The sequence below is a fragment of the Procambarus clarkii genome, chromosome 21, assembly GCF_040958095.1.
Source record: "Procambarus clarkii isolate CNS0578487 chromosome 21, FALCON_Pclarkii_2.0, whole genome shotgun sequence".
Taxonomy (NCBI): Eukaryota; Metazoa; Arthropoda; class Malacostraca; order Decapoda; family Cambaridae; genus Procambarus; species Procambarus clarkii.
In genome coordinates, this window is record NC_091170.1 from 31,861,701 (window position 1) to 31,872,005 (window position 10,305).

The 10,305-nt window shown below is 41.5% G+C and overlaps 1 protein-coding gene across 1 annotated transcript in view; it reads right to left on the reverse strand.

Moving 5' to 3' along the window:
* LOC123760648 (uncharacterized) overlaps positions 1-10,305 on the reverse strand; it is a 370,968-nt gene that overhangs the window by 138,943 nt on the left and 221,720 nt on the right. The window lies entirely within an intron of this gene.

Sequence of the window (10,305 nt, forward strand, 5' to 3'; positions counted from 1 at the left end):
AGCATACCTCACACCGTGCTCTGCCCCCCAGCATACCTCACACCGTACTCTGCCCCCCAGCATACCTCACACCGTGCTCTGCCCCCCAGCATACCTCACACCGTGCTCTGCCCCCCAGCATACCTCACACCGTGCTCTGCCCCCCAGCATACCTCACACCGTACTCTGCCCCCCAGCATACCTCACACCGTACTCTGCCCTCCAGCATACCTCACACCGTACTCTGCCCCCCCCAGCATACCTCACACCGTGCTCTCGGGATATATCTGAATCTGTGAAGTAGACGCCACATTATACACCTCCAAAGAAATAAAATATGACCTGCTGGAGCTGAATAATGAGGCGTAAAATAACGGGAAATTTGTTGTCTCAGAGACGTTGACACCACTGGGATAAGGAGGGGGGCATATTTCACGCCCCTAGTGAGGGAGAGTAATATAAGGGGGGGGGGAGGCATTAGACACGGTGAGAGCCCCAGACAGCCACACTGTGTGTGCGTCTGACGGATGGTGTGTGTGTGTGTGTGTGTGTGTGTGTGTGTGTGTGTGTGTGTGTGTGTGTGTGTGTGTGTGTGTGTGTGTGTGTGTGTGTGTGTGTGTGTGTGTATGTGTGTGTGTGTGTGTGTATTCACATAGTAGTGCATGCAGGGGTTGAACTCTGGCTCTTTCGGGCCGCCTCTCAACTGTCAAACAATCCATTTTTTCCACACACACACACACACACACACACACACACACACACACACACACACACACACACACACACACACACACACACACACACACACACACACACACAGAGGAAGCAGCCCGTAACAGCTGTCTAACTCCCAGGTACCTATTTACTGCTAGATAACAGGGGGCATCAGCATAAAAGAAACTCTGACCATTTCTTTTTCGCCATCACCGGGGATCAAACCCCTGTCCCCAGAATTACGTGTACTGAGTGCTGTCCACTCAGCCACCAGGCGCCCTAGTGTGTGTCAGGCGACACAGTGCCTGGCGGACGATGGGCCGCGTGCCAATGACTCACAATCGGTGGTTAACTTTACAAGAGCTCTGCGAGGAGAGACGTCACAAAAGGAAGGCAGCTCATTGGAGGACAATCGGAGTGTTGGACACATGTAGCAATGTGTGGAAAAATGTCCCTCCCAACTCATCCCTCACTCTCACTCACTTATCAGTATGCGATTTCTGGCAGAGCCTCAGCTCCTGGGACCTGCCTTTCACTTGTTGATCGCCTTTGTCGGAAACCTTATAGGTAATAATGTATTCCATATGAACAGCGATTGAAAACATTATTTGTCACTGCCTCATTAGTCCCCTGCCTGAAAATTGCCATTATTATTTTTGAGAAACTCGATTGGAGCCACGCGAAGGATTCGAACCTACACCATGCCTACTCCCAAGCACACGCCCCCAGTTGAAGTTCTCAGTGATACACCTTAATGTGATTTCTTTTTATATTATTATTATTATTATTTTTATTATATTTATAGTAAGGATCTGTGAGCTTCTTTCCACATCTATAGTGATACGTTGTTTTATTCCAACAAGGTGTTATATCTAGCCTAGATATAGCACACACGTGGGGAAGGATTGCATCACACCAGAGACATCAACAAACAAGAGACTCTCGGGTGAACTGTTCACCCGAGAGAACAGTTCGAACAACAGTGACTCGGGTGAACACTTGCAGCTCTTACTGACGACGGTGTCGACGTGCTCAATACGCTCATGAAGTGCGTCCTTCACCGTGCGCTGGGTAACGAGATAATGGGAAGGACATCGTTAATCTTCTCGATGAGTAAATGTGTTCAAAGGGGACGCTAAGCCATGCCTCACTAGGGAGCGCCAGGTCTGGCAAGGTACAGACTGTTAAGTCTGTACATCTGACCAGCAAGCACCAATATGTTCCTGTGATATATTTTTGCTTTTCTTAGACAAGTCATAAGGTGAGGTTGGTGAGGCTCATAATACATGCTCATGTGAAAAAAGAAAGGTATCTCTACATATTAAGTGAGCAGGTAAATAAGATTTATTATCTGCAAATCGTCAAGTCATCACGCCCATCCCAACTTCTAATGTTTAATTCTTTGCCTGTAATAGTGCCTTGTATTTACAGGTAGTGTTGCCTAAAAATATATGTATTCATATCTTTCATCATAACAATAAAATTACAGGTCTAGGCGCACATCAATATGAATGCTGTCTGAGAATTGTTGATTGATGGATTAGTGCAAAAAAGTATCTGATGAGCAACCGGGCTGTTGTGAATATGTGGGCTTGCGAACCGCTTCTAGCAACAGCCTGTTGGATCAAGTTATCACAAGCCGAGCCTGGCGTCAGGCCGGGCTCGAGGAGTAGAACTCCCTGAGCTTTTCCAGGTACTTACAGCAGGAAGCAGTTACAATATTCTTCTAACCTTTAGATTAACCTTACAATCTCGGCTCGACTCCTGTAGAGGGTGGTTCAATCCGAGGAGGATTTAATTGTCCCAGTGGGATCACAAAGCTTATCTCTTGACGATTTCCAGAACTCTTAGTCTGTCTCCTATTCTTGAGGTAGAGGATGGGTTTTACAAGAAACCCTTAACTGTCCTTTGGGTCAACATAGCACGCATTCCCACCAACACGGTAAGGTAGTGCAGCGAGAAGGGTCATATCGTGTCTTGTGTGTGTGTGTGTGTGTGTGTTTGTGTGTGTGTGTGTGTGTGTGTGTGTGTGTGTGTGTGTGTGTGTGTGTGTGTGTGTGTGTGTGTGTGTGTGTGTGTGTGTGTGTGTGTGTGTGTGTGTGTCCAAGAGAGAAACATTACACAACTTTACAACCATAGCGACAGATGCAGCACGATAGCGTCGACACGTAATCACAACACTGATGAAGGCGCCAATACTGGACTTGCTCACACAACCCATAAGAGAGAGCGCCGCCAAGCCAAGCCACTACAGCACACAGCGCCAGGATAACATGGTCCCAGGGCACACTCTCGCCAGGCCGGCCAGATCACTGGTGGATAACGCTGAGAGAGGACATGAGAGTTTCTAAACAAAACCACTGAATGTTTCTCAAGAGCCTACATCACCTCTATGTATATATATATATATATATATATATATATATATATATATATATATATGAACACATTTACTTCGTCCCCAACGACACTAGAGGGATGGCTCCTGATCAAACACTCATTTTCTATCACTCATATTTACTAGGGAAAAATCAGAGTATAAATATCTACATTTTACTTGATGCGCTTGAATGTGATTTGGGGTGAAATGATAAATATATGAGATAAATGATTTTAAAGTGAAGGTTCACAAAACTGAATACAGTTGCTTACGGGCGAACAGCGCCTCTCAGTAATATTTAATAAACAATTATGTGTCCATCAGCGCGCACCCACGCGCGCACACGTTTACACCTGCCACGACCATGCACACCGACTCACGCACGCGCACACACGCACCCTCTCCCCCCCCACACACACACTATGCATTAAATGCATTAGGAAGTAATGTAGTGGAAGCTGACTCCCTACATAGTTTCAAGTGTAGATATGATAGAGCCCAGTAGGCTCAGGAACCTGTACACCAGTTGATTGACGGTTGAGAGGCGGGACCGAAGAGCCAGAGCTCAACCCCGGCAAGCACAACTAGGTGAGTACACTCACAAACCCAGTCCCAACCAACCTGGATTTCCGCATTAGTCCAAATGTAAGCCACATTGCCAGGAAGACAGCTCGCTCTCCCCTTACCCCTACACCTCCCTCCCGTCCCATCCTGCCTCCTCTCCCACCTGCCCTCCCTCCCTCCCGCCCCCAGTGCACGCCTATACGCCCACGTGGGAGGGCTGAAGTGAGAGCATCACTTCCAGTCAGTTTCTGGTGGAGGTGGTGCTGCTAACTCTGGCGTCTGACCTAATTACTGCCCCGTCTCCTTCCCTACACTTATTATCTTCCCAGTTTTTGCCTCTCTCTTCATGTCTTGTCTATGACTGTCTCCCTCACTCACACTCTACTCATCTGGATTTTTGTTTGATAAATTTGCTTTTATTTTGTGTGTGTGTGTGTGTGTACTCACCTATTTGTACTCACCTATTTGTGCTTGCGGGGGTTGAGCTTTGGCTCTTTGGTCCCGCCTCTCAACTGTCAATCAACTGGTGTACAGATTCCTGAGCCTACTGGGCTCTATCATATCTACATTTAAAACTGTGTATGGAGTCAGCCTCCACCACATCACTGCCTAATGCATTCCATCCGTGTGTGTGTGTGTGTGTGTGTGTGTGTGTGTGTGTGTGTGTGTGTGTGTGTGTGTATGTACTCACCTAATTGTGCTTGCGGGGGTTGAGCTTTTGCTCTTTGGTCCCGCCTCTCAACCGTCAATCAACTGGTGTACAGTTGTGTGTGTGTGTGTGTGTGTGTGTGTGTGTGTGTGTGTGTGTGTGTGTGTGTGTGTGTGTGTGTGTGTGCGTGCGTGCGTGCGTGCGTGCGTGCGTGCGTGCAGGCGTGCGTGCGTGCGTGGTACCACCCACGCCTCACCGCTCATCATCAACACAATAACGTTCCTCTCACAGTCGCTTACTGTGAGAGGTTGCTTACTTGCTGTAAGCCCGTGCCCAGCCGGACGACGGCTTGCATGCAACAACAGTCACCTTGTAAACCCCTACAGAATAAAACACAGGGTTACAACTTTGATTTTTCAAGAACCCTACTGGCACCTATATCTTCATCTTTGGCTACCATTATTCTCCAATCACCTATTTTTAGTTACTGTTGATATCTGCCCAAATTTGGTTTTATTTGATGATGAATCCGATCTACTTGCCATTCATCTTTATGTATATCTCTCACTCTTAACACATTTTACAGATAAATCACATTGTCGTGATGTATCAATGAGAGTTCATAAGGAATGGTGCCTATTCCTTTTTGAACATATCTGTGTTGCTATATCATGCAGTTTTGTTATCTTCATCGACAAGGCACACGAAGTTTTGGGTATTATTACCCAAAACTTTATTATTTTCAGGCTTACATACACTGTGTACACACCGGTGTCAGTGGATAGGTTTGGTGTTGAGCTTCAGGCCTGCCAACCTCTTGAGAGTTGTGAGGGCCACACAAATGCTTACTGACCAATATCAGTAAATATGATGTAAGTATTCCGGATACTTACATCAGGAATACCTTGGTCGTGAACGTCCTGCAGGTACCAAAGTAAACTCACAATAGTATATACACCAAGAAACAGGTTACACCTCTCAGTGCATATATCCCTGGTCAGTGGACATGTTTTGTTGAGATCTTGTCTACTTATCGAGTAATATAATACATACACTATATATATATATTTAGCCAATAACGTGGCTAAATTATGTTGACCAGACCACACACTAGAAGGTGAAGGGACGACGACGTTTCGGTCCGTCCTGGACCACAATAAATGAAAGATAAAGTAATGAGCCGCGTTCATATACGGGTCACCCTACTGTCATTAACATATTGAAGTGATTCGACTTGTCTGACATTACCAACAACCCATAATGCGTAAGAAATATAAGGAAAATATTCCGAGCGCTATCGTGATTCACACATTGTCAAGGGGAAACAGTAGACGTATTCCTTCAAAATGTCTTAAATCATGAAAGCGCTCGGAATATTTTCGTTATATTTCTCCTACGTGGATACTTACGCATAACTGAATCACGTGATTTTGTAACTCTTCTTGAACATCCCGCAATAACTAGGAACTTAATGCTAAGAGAACCTTTTTTCAACAAAATAGGTTGCAAAAAAAAGATCTCACAAAATAGGAAAAACAGAAGCAACTTTGTTACGTGAACGTCGAATAAAATTAAAAACCTATGACCTGTACCCTTGAGTAAGTTGAATATATTCCCGCGTGATATGCTAGCATATCTTACTCTTGATTTCAAGTGAGACTCAAGTGTATCGCAAATAACATTCTAATCACCGTATTAGGTGATTAGGGTAAAAAAGTAACGTTTCTCGTTGAAGAAGGTTGGGTTAAGACAACTAACCTCCTAACCTAACCAGAAACGTACAAACCTAAGCAACCCATCTAACCCATCGAGTCAAATGCATAGAAAACGTAGATATCTGAGACCTTACTTGCACTGCATGTGCAGTCAGAACGTAAAAAACGTGTCCTATTAGTTGAGATGAATGGGTTGTTAGGGCTCAATCGAACGATCACCTTGTACAGCCTCGTCACGGTCTTGTGCATGCACAGTGCTAAGAGCTCAATTTGCTGCAGGAGACCAGATGAGAGACTGGACAGAGGGGGACACCGATCCCCGGAACCAGCAACAGGTAAATCAAGGTAGACTAAGATCTGACAACGTCCTATGGAAGACTACCTGCCCCAGGTGAGGACAGTGTAACATATAATATGACTACTGACTGACGTACCAAGCAGCCCGCTACTTTTCCTGTTTACAATACGTCCTCAAGTACGCATCTTTGGATCCGATTGGTAGAAATTGAGATTTATTATTCTCACATCTTGTGTGAGTAAAGACTTGGGGAAACTGAAAGATGTAAGTCAATTTCCCAACCGGTTCGTGCTTCAAATCAGAGATAAACTACTTTTAATATGTCTATGTTAATGCCTTACTTATTACACAAACTGTTAAATATTTCACAAACATGTTTGAAACAACAATTTATACTGAAGCACGAACACAAGCAGCCGCTAGTGATCTTATGAAGGGGGTATGTGGTGGGTATGTGGAGGTATGTAGGGGGTATGTGGAGGTATGTGGGGGTATGTGGGGGTATGTGGAGGTATCTGGCCAACGAGCTGGAGTTCCATTTTAGCGAGTCAAAAGTACCTTAAAGAATACATTGTGGCATATTAAGCGCTTTGGTGGCATATATGCCACCATAAGGTGGCATATTAAGCGCTTTGTTCCTTAATGCGCTGTTGCACAAACTGATCATATGCCTGTGCAACGTACAGCAACTGTGATACGGTTGTGATCACGATATATCTAGATACTAGCGTTGTAATAACAATTACAACGCTAGTTTAGCTAAAAACATTTAACTATATCAATATATTTATTCACTAAGATTAATAATATTAAATTTTAAAGACAATTATATTTAGATAAAAGAACAAATTATATACACAAAACCAGAATAATAAAAGAACGCAACAAATACTAAAGATAATATGACAATTAATGTATAAACAACTGAGTCGACGACCTTGAGCTCTTCAACTCTGATTTAATTAAAAAAAATAAGAAACACTTTCTAACATGTTAAGTTCAAGGTGAGACGAACCGCAAGACAGAACATCGAAATCACTATAAGTGAAAGGGTCCTGAGGCCAGATTCACGAAGCACTTACGGAAGCACTTACGAACCTGCGGGCGATGAGTCACAATAACGTGGCTAAATTATGTTGACCAGACCACACACTAGAAGGTGAAGGGACGACGACGTTTCGGTCCGTCCTGGACCATTCTCAAGTCGACAATCGACTTGAGAATGGTCCAGGACAGACCGAAACGTCGCCGTCCCTTCACCTTCTAGTGTGTGGTCTGGTCAACACTTACGAACCTGTACATCTTTTCTCAATCTTTGGCGGCTGTTTACAATTATTAAACATTTGATGAGCTCCGAAGCACCAGGAGGCTGTTTATAACAATAACAACAGTTGATTGTGACAATCATTGTGTGTAATGATTGTAAACTGTTTAATAAATGTAACCAAAGCCGTCAAAGATTGAGGAAAGATGTACACGTTCGTAAGTGCTTGCGTAACTGCTTGGTGAAAATCTGGCCCCCCCCCTGGCCTTTATCCTCGCCGTGCTCTCTAGTAGCAGAGGATGCAACATTGCCTAAGAGGCAGACAGAGCAGTACGGCAAGAGAAACTCCCATATGTTCACAGATACGGCGTTGTAAGTTTCGTGAGGTATTTTCCACATATGCTGCGTTACAGTTCGAACATTAAAACGGGTAAACCAGATCGGAGTTCAAAGGGGTAATGAATCTCTTCGTTTGAAGTGGTCCTCAATAGTGTTATTGTTAGTGAACACGAACTGGAAATTTACTTGCGAAGTATGTCAGAATATTCCTAAGTTCTTTCCTAATAACATATTGTAAATAAACATGTAAATTTGACATATTATATATGTTCTTAGGAACTGTGAGAACCTCATTAATGAGTTTAAATGTGGTAGTTAAGAATCTCTTCAGAACTCCCGGACGCAGGTTCGAATCCTCGTCACGGCCCTTGTGGATTTGTTCATCTCTTCAGAATTTTCTAATATATCTTGCTAGGAAACGCATTAAAAACAAAAAATTCATGCAAAAACTTAACTTTAATATCAAATAATTTATAATCGGAACAAAGTTTAAAGGATCTATTTATTAGTTTTAATTGTATTCAGTTTATATATTTTTGGACAAAAAGTAAGATAATGTAAACCTATTCATGTGAATGTGGGTTTACGGTAAACTGACGTAATAAGTTGACTTCCAATAGTAGTAACTAATGTATCTAGAAGAGAAATTTAAGAGTTAACCTCGATTAAGTAAGTAAATGTCAGGTTTGAATGTTTATAATTATTTTTTGACAAATTTATAATTAAACGCGCCAATAGACGAGATTATAAATCTGACTGGACAACCCTGTTTATAAATTTTCGGAAAACCTGCTTTAGAACCGGCTGTAAAATCATTATAACATTATGATCATTAAAATGATCATTATAAGATCATTATAAACTTGACGCCTATATAATTTTAATATATCTTAAAAATTTATTTAATTTGTCTTCCAGTTTCAACACGAAAGAAGACACATCGATATTCAACAATCTGAATTTAGAAATGTCACTTAGAATACTATTGAGCTTATTACAATCGTCAATTGTGTTAAGAAGTACAATTCCACGACCTTTATCAGGTCTGGTAATAATGACTTTTTCATCATCTATCAAATTCTTCAAGATATCAATATCTTTAGAATTATCTTGCTTTTTTTCTATCTGTCGATTTACAAGCATTTTTATAATAAGTTTTAGCCACAGGAGATATTTTATGGCAAATAGAATTGAAACTCTTTGAGCCATAATTATTACAAACAAGTAATTTGTGGTATAATTTTTCAAACCCAATTAAATGATAATTATAGTTTACCTTAAGAAGAGATAATCAAAAATCAAGACCCAAGATATAATCAAGGTAACACCTCCTTCTCTGCTTTTAAACAAAATTCTATTAGAGAAATATAAAATAATTTTATCGAGGCCAATTGGTTTGGACAAATCTTTTTTTTTTAAATTTTGGACAAAATTTTGGACAAAACCTAATATATAGGAATTTCCGTTGATGAACGGATTTAATGGTAATAATTTTTTTTGCTAACTTTTTCAATTAACCTAATAGTCTTTCTAAGGTGAACGTAAAGTCATTTTCTTGCCGGGTGAAGCTAGTAAGAGAATTTTCCTCTTTCACTGTTGTTTTCCCTTGTTTTTCCTTTCCTTGTTCACTATTGTTTTCCACTGTTGTAGACTTGTCTACCTCTAAGTAGATTATTTTAAATTGTAAAAATCCTTAAATTTAACGAGTCTGTTCGCATAAATAATTAAGCTGTTTCTATATGTCCATTATTCAGATATTTCCATTAATGATTATGTTGTGTGTCACTGTTATTCTCTTGTTTATTCAGATTCATAACTATTTTATTTGTTTCAAACGATTGGGCTTGTTTACATTATTAATTCTGTTGTTTGTATACGTTAATAATTATGTTATTTAATTTAATTGATTCTGTCGATTGGTTACGTTAACGAGTCTGTTGACTGTTAACGAATATGTATTTGCTTGGTATTGGTGCTAACTTTTGCATTAGTGCCCCCAAAACACTGCCGACTGTCGTAGCTCACGTTTTCTGTGATATCTTCAATTTGTATACACATTTCACCATTTCTTCTGCTTACTTTGTCTCTGGAGATCATCATTTGGCTAATTTCGGCGCATATTTTAAGTCCTGTATGTAGTTATATTCAGTAAACAGATGAAAAAATATAAATACATGTCATTTTTTGGGGAAGTGGCTGCGTTTTGTCGAGTTTTGTTTTTTTAAGGCGAGGTGTCGGTCGAGGTAGTGACTGGGGCAATAATATTGTGCGCTGCCTCACTCTCTTGTCATTTCCGGCCTACAGTGGGTTACCTCTTTGGTCTTATAACAACTAAACAAAGGGAAAAAGCGTTTCAACAAACAGCTATCGCATCTTAGCTACATAAAGGGCGGTTTACAAACA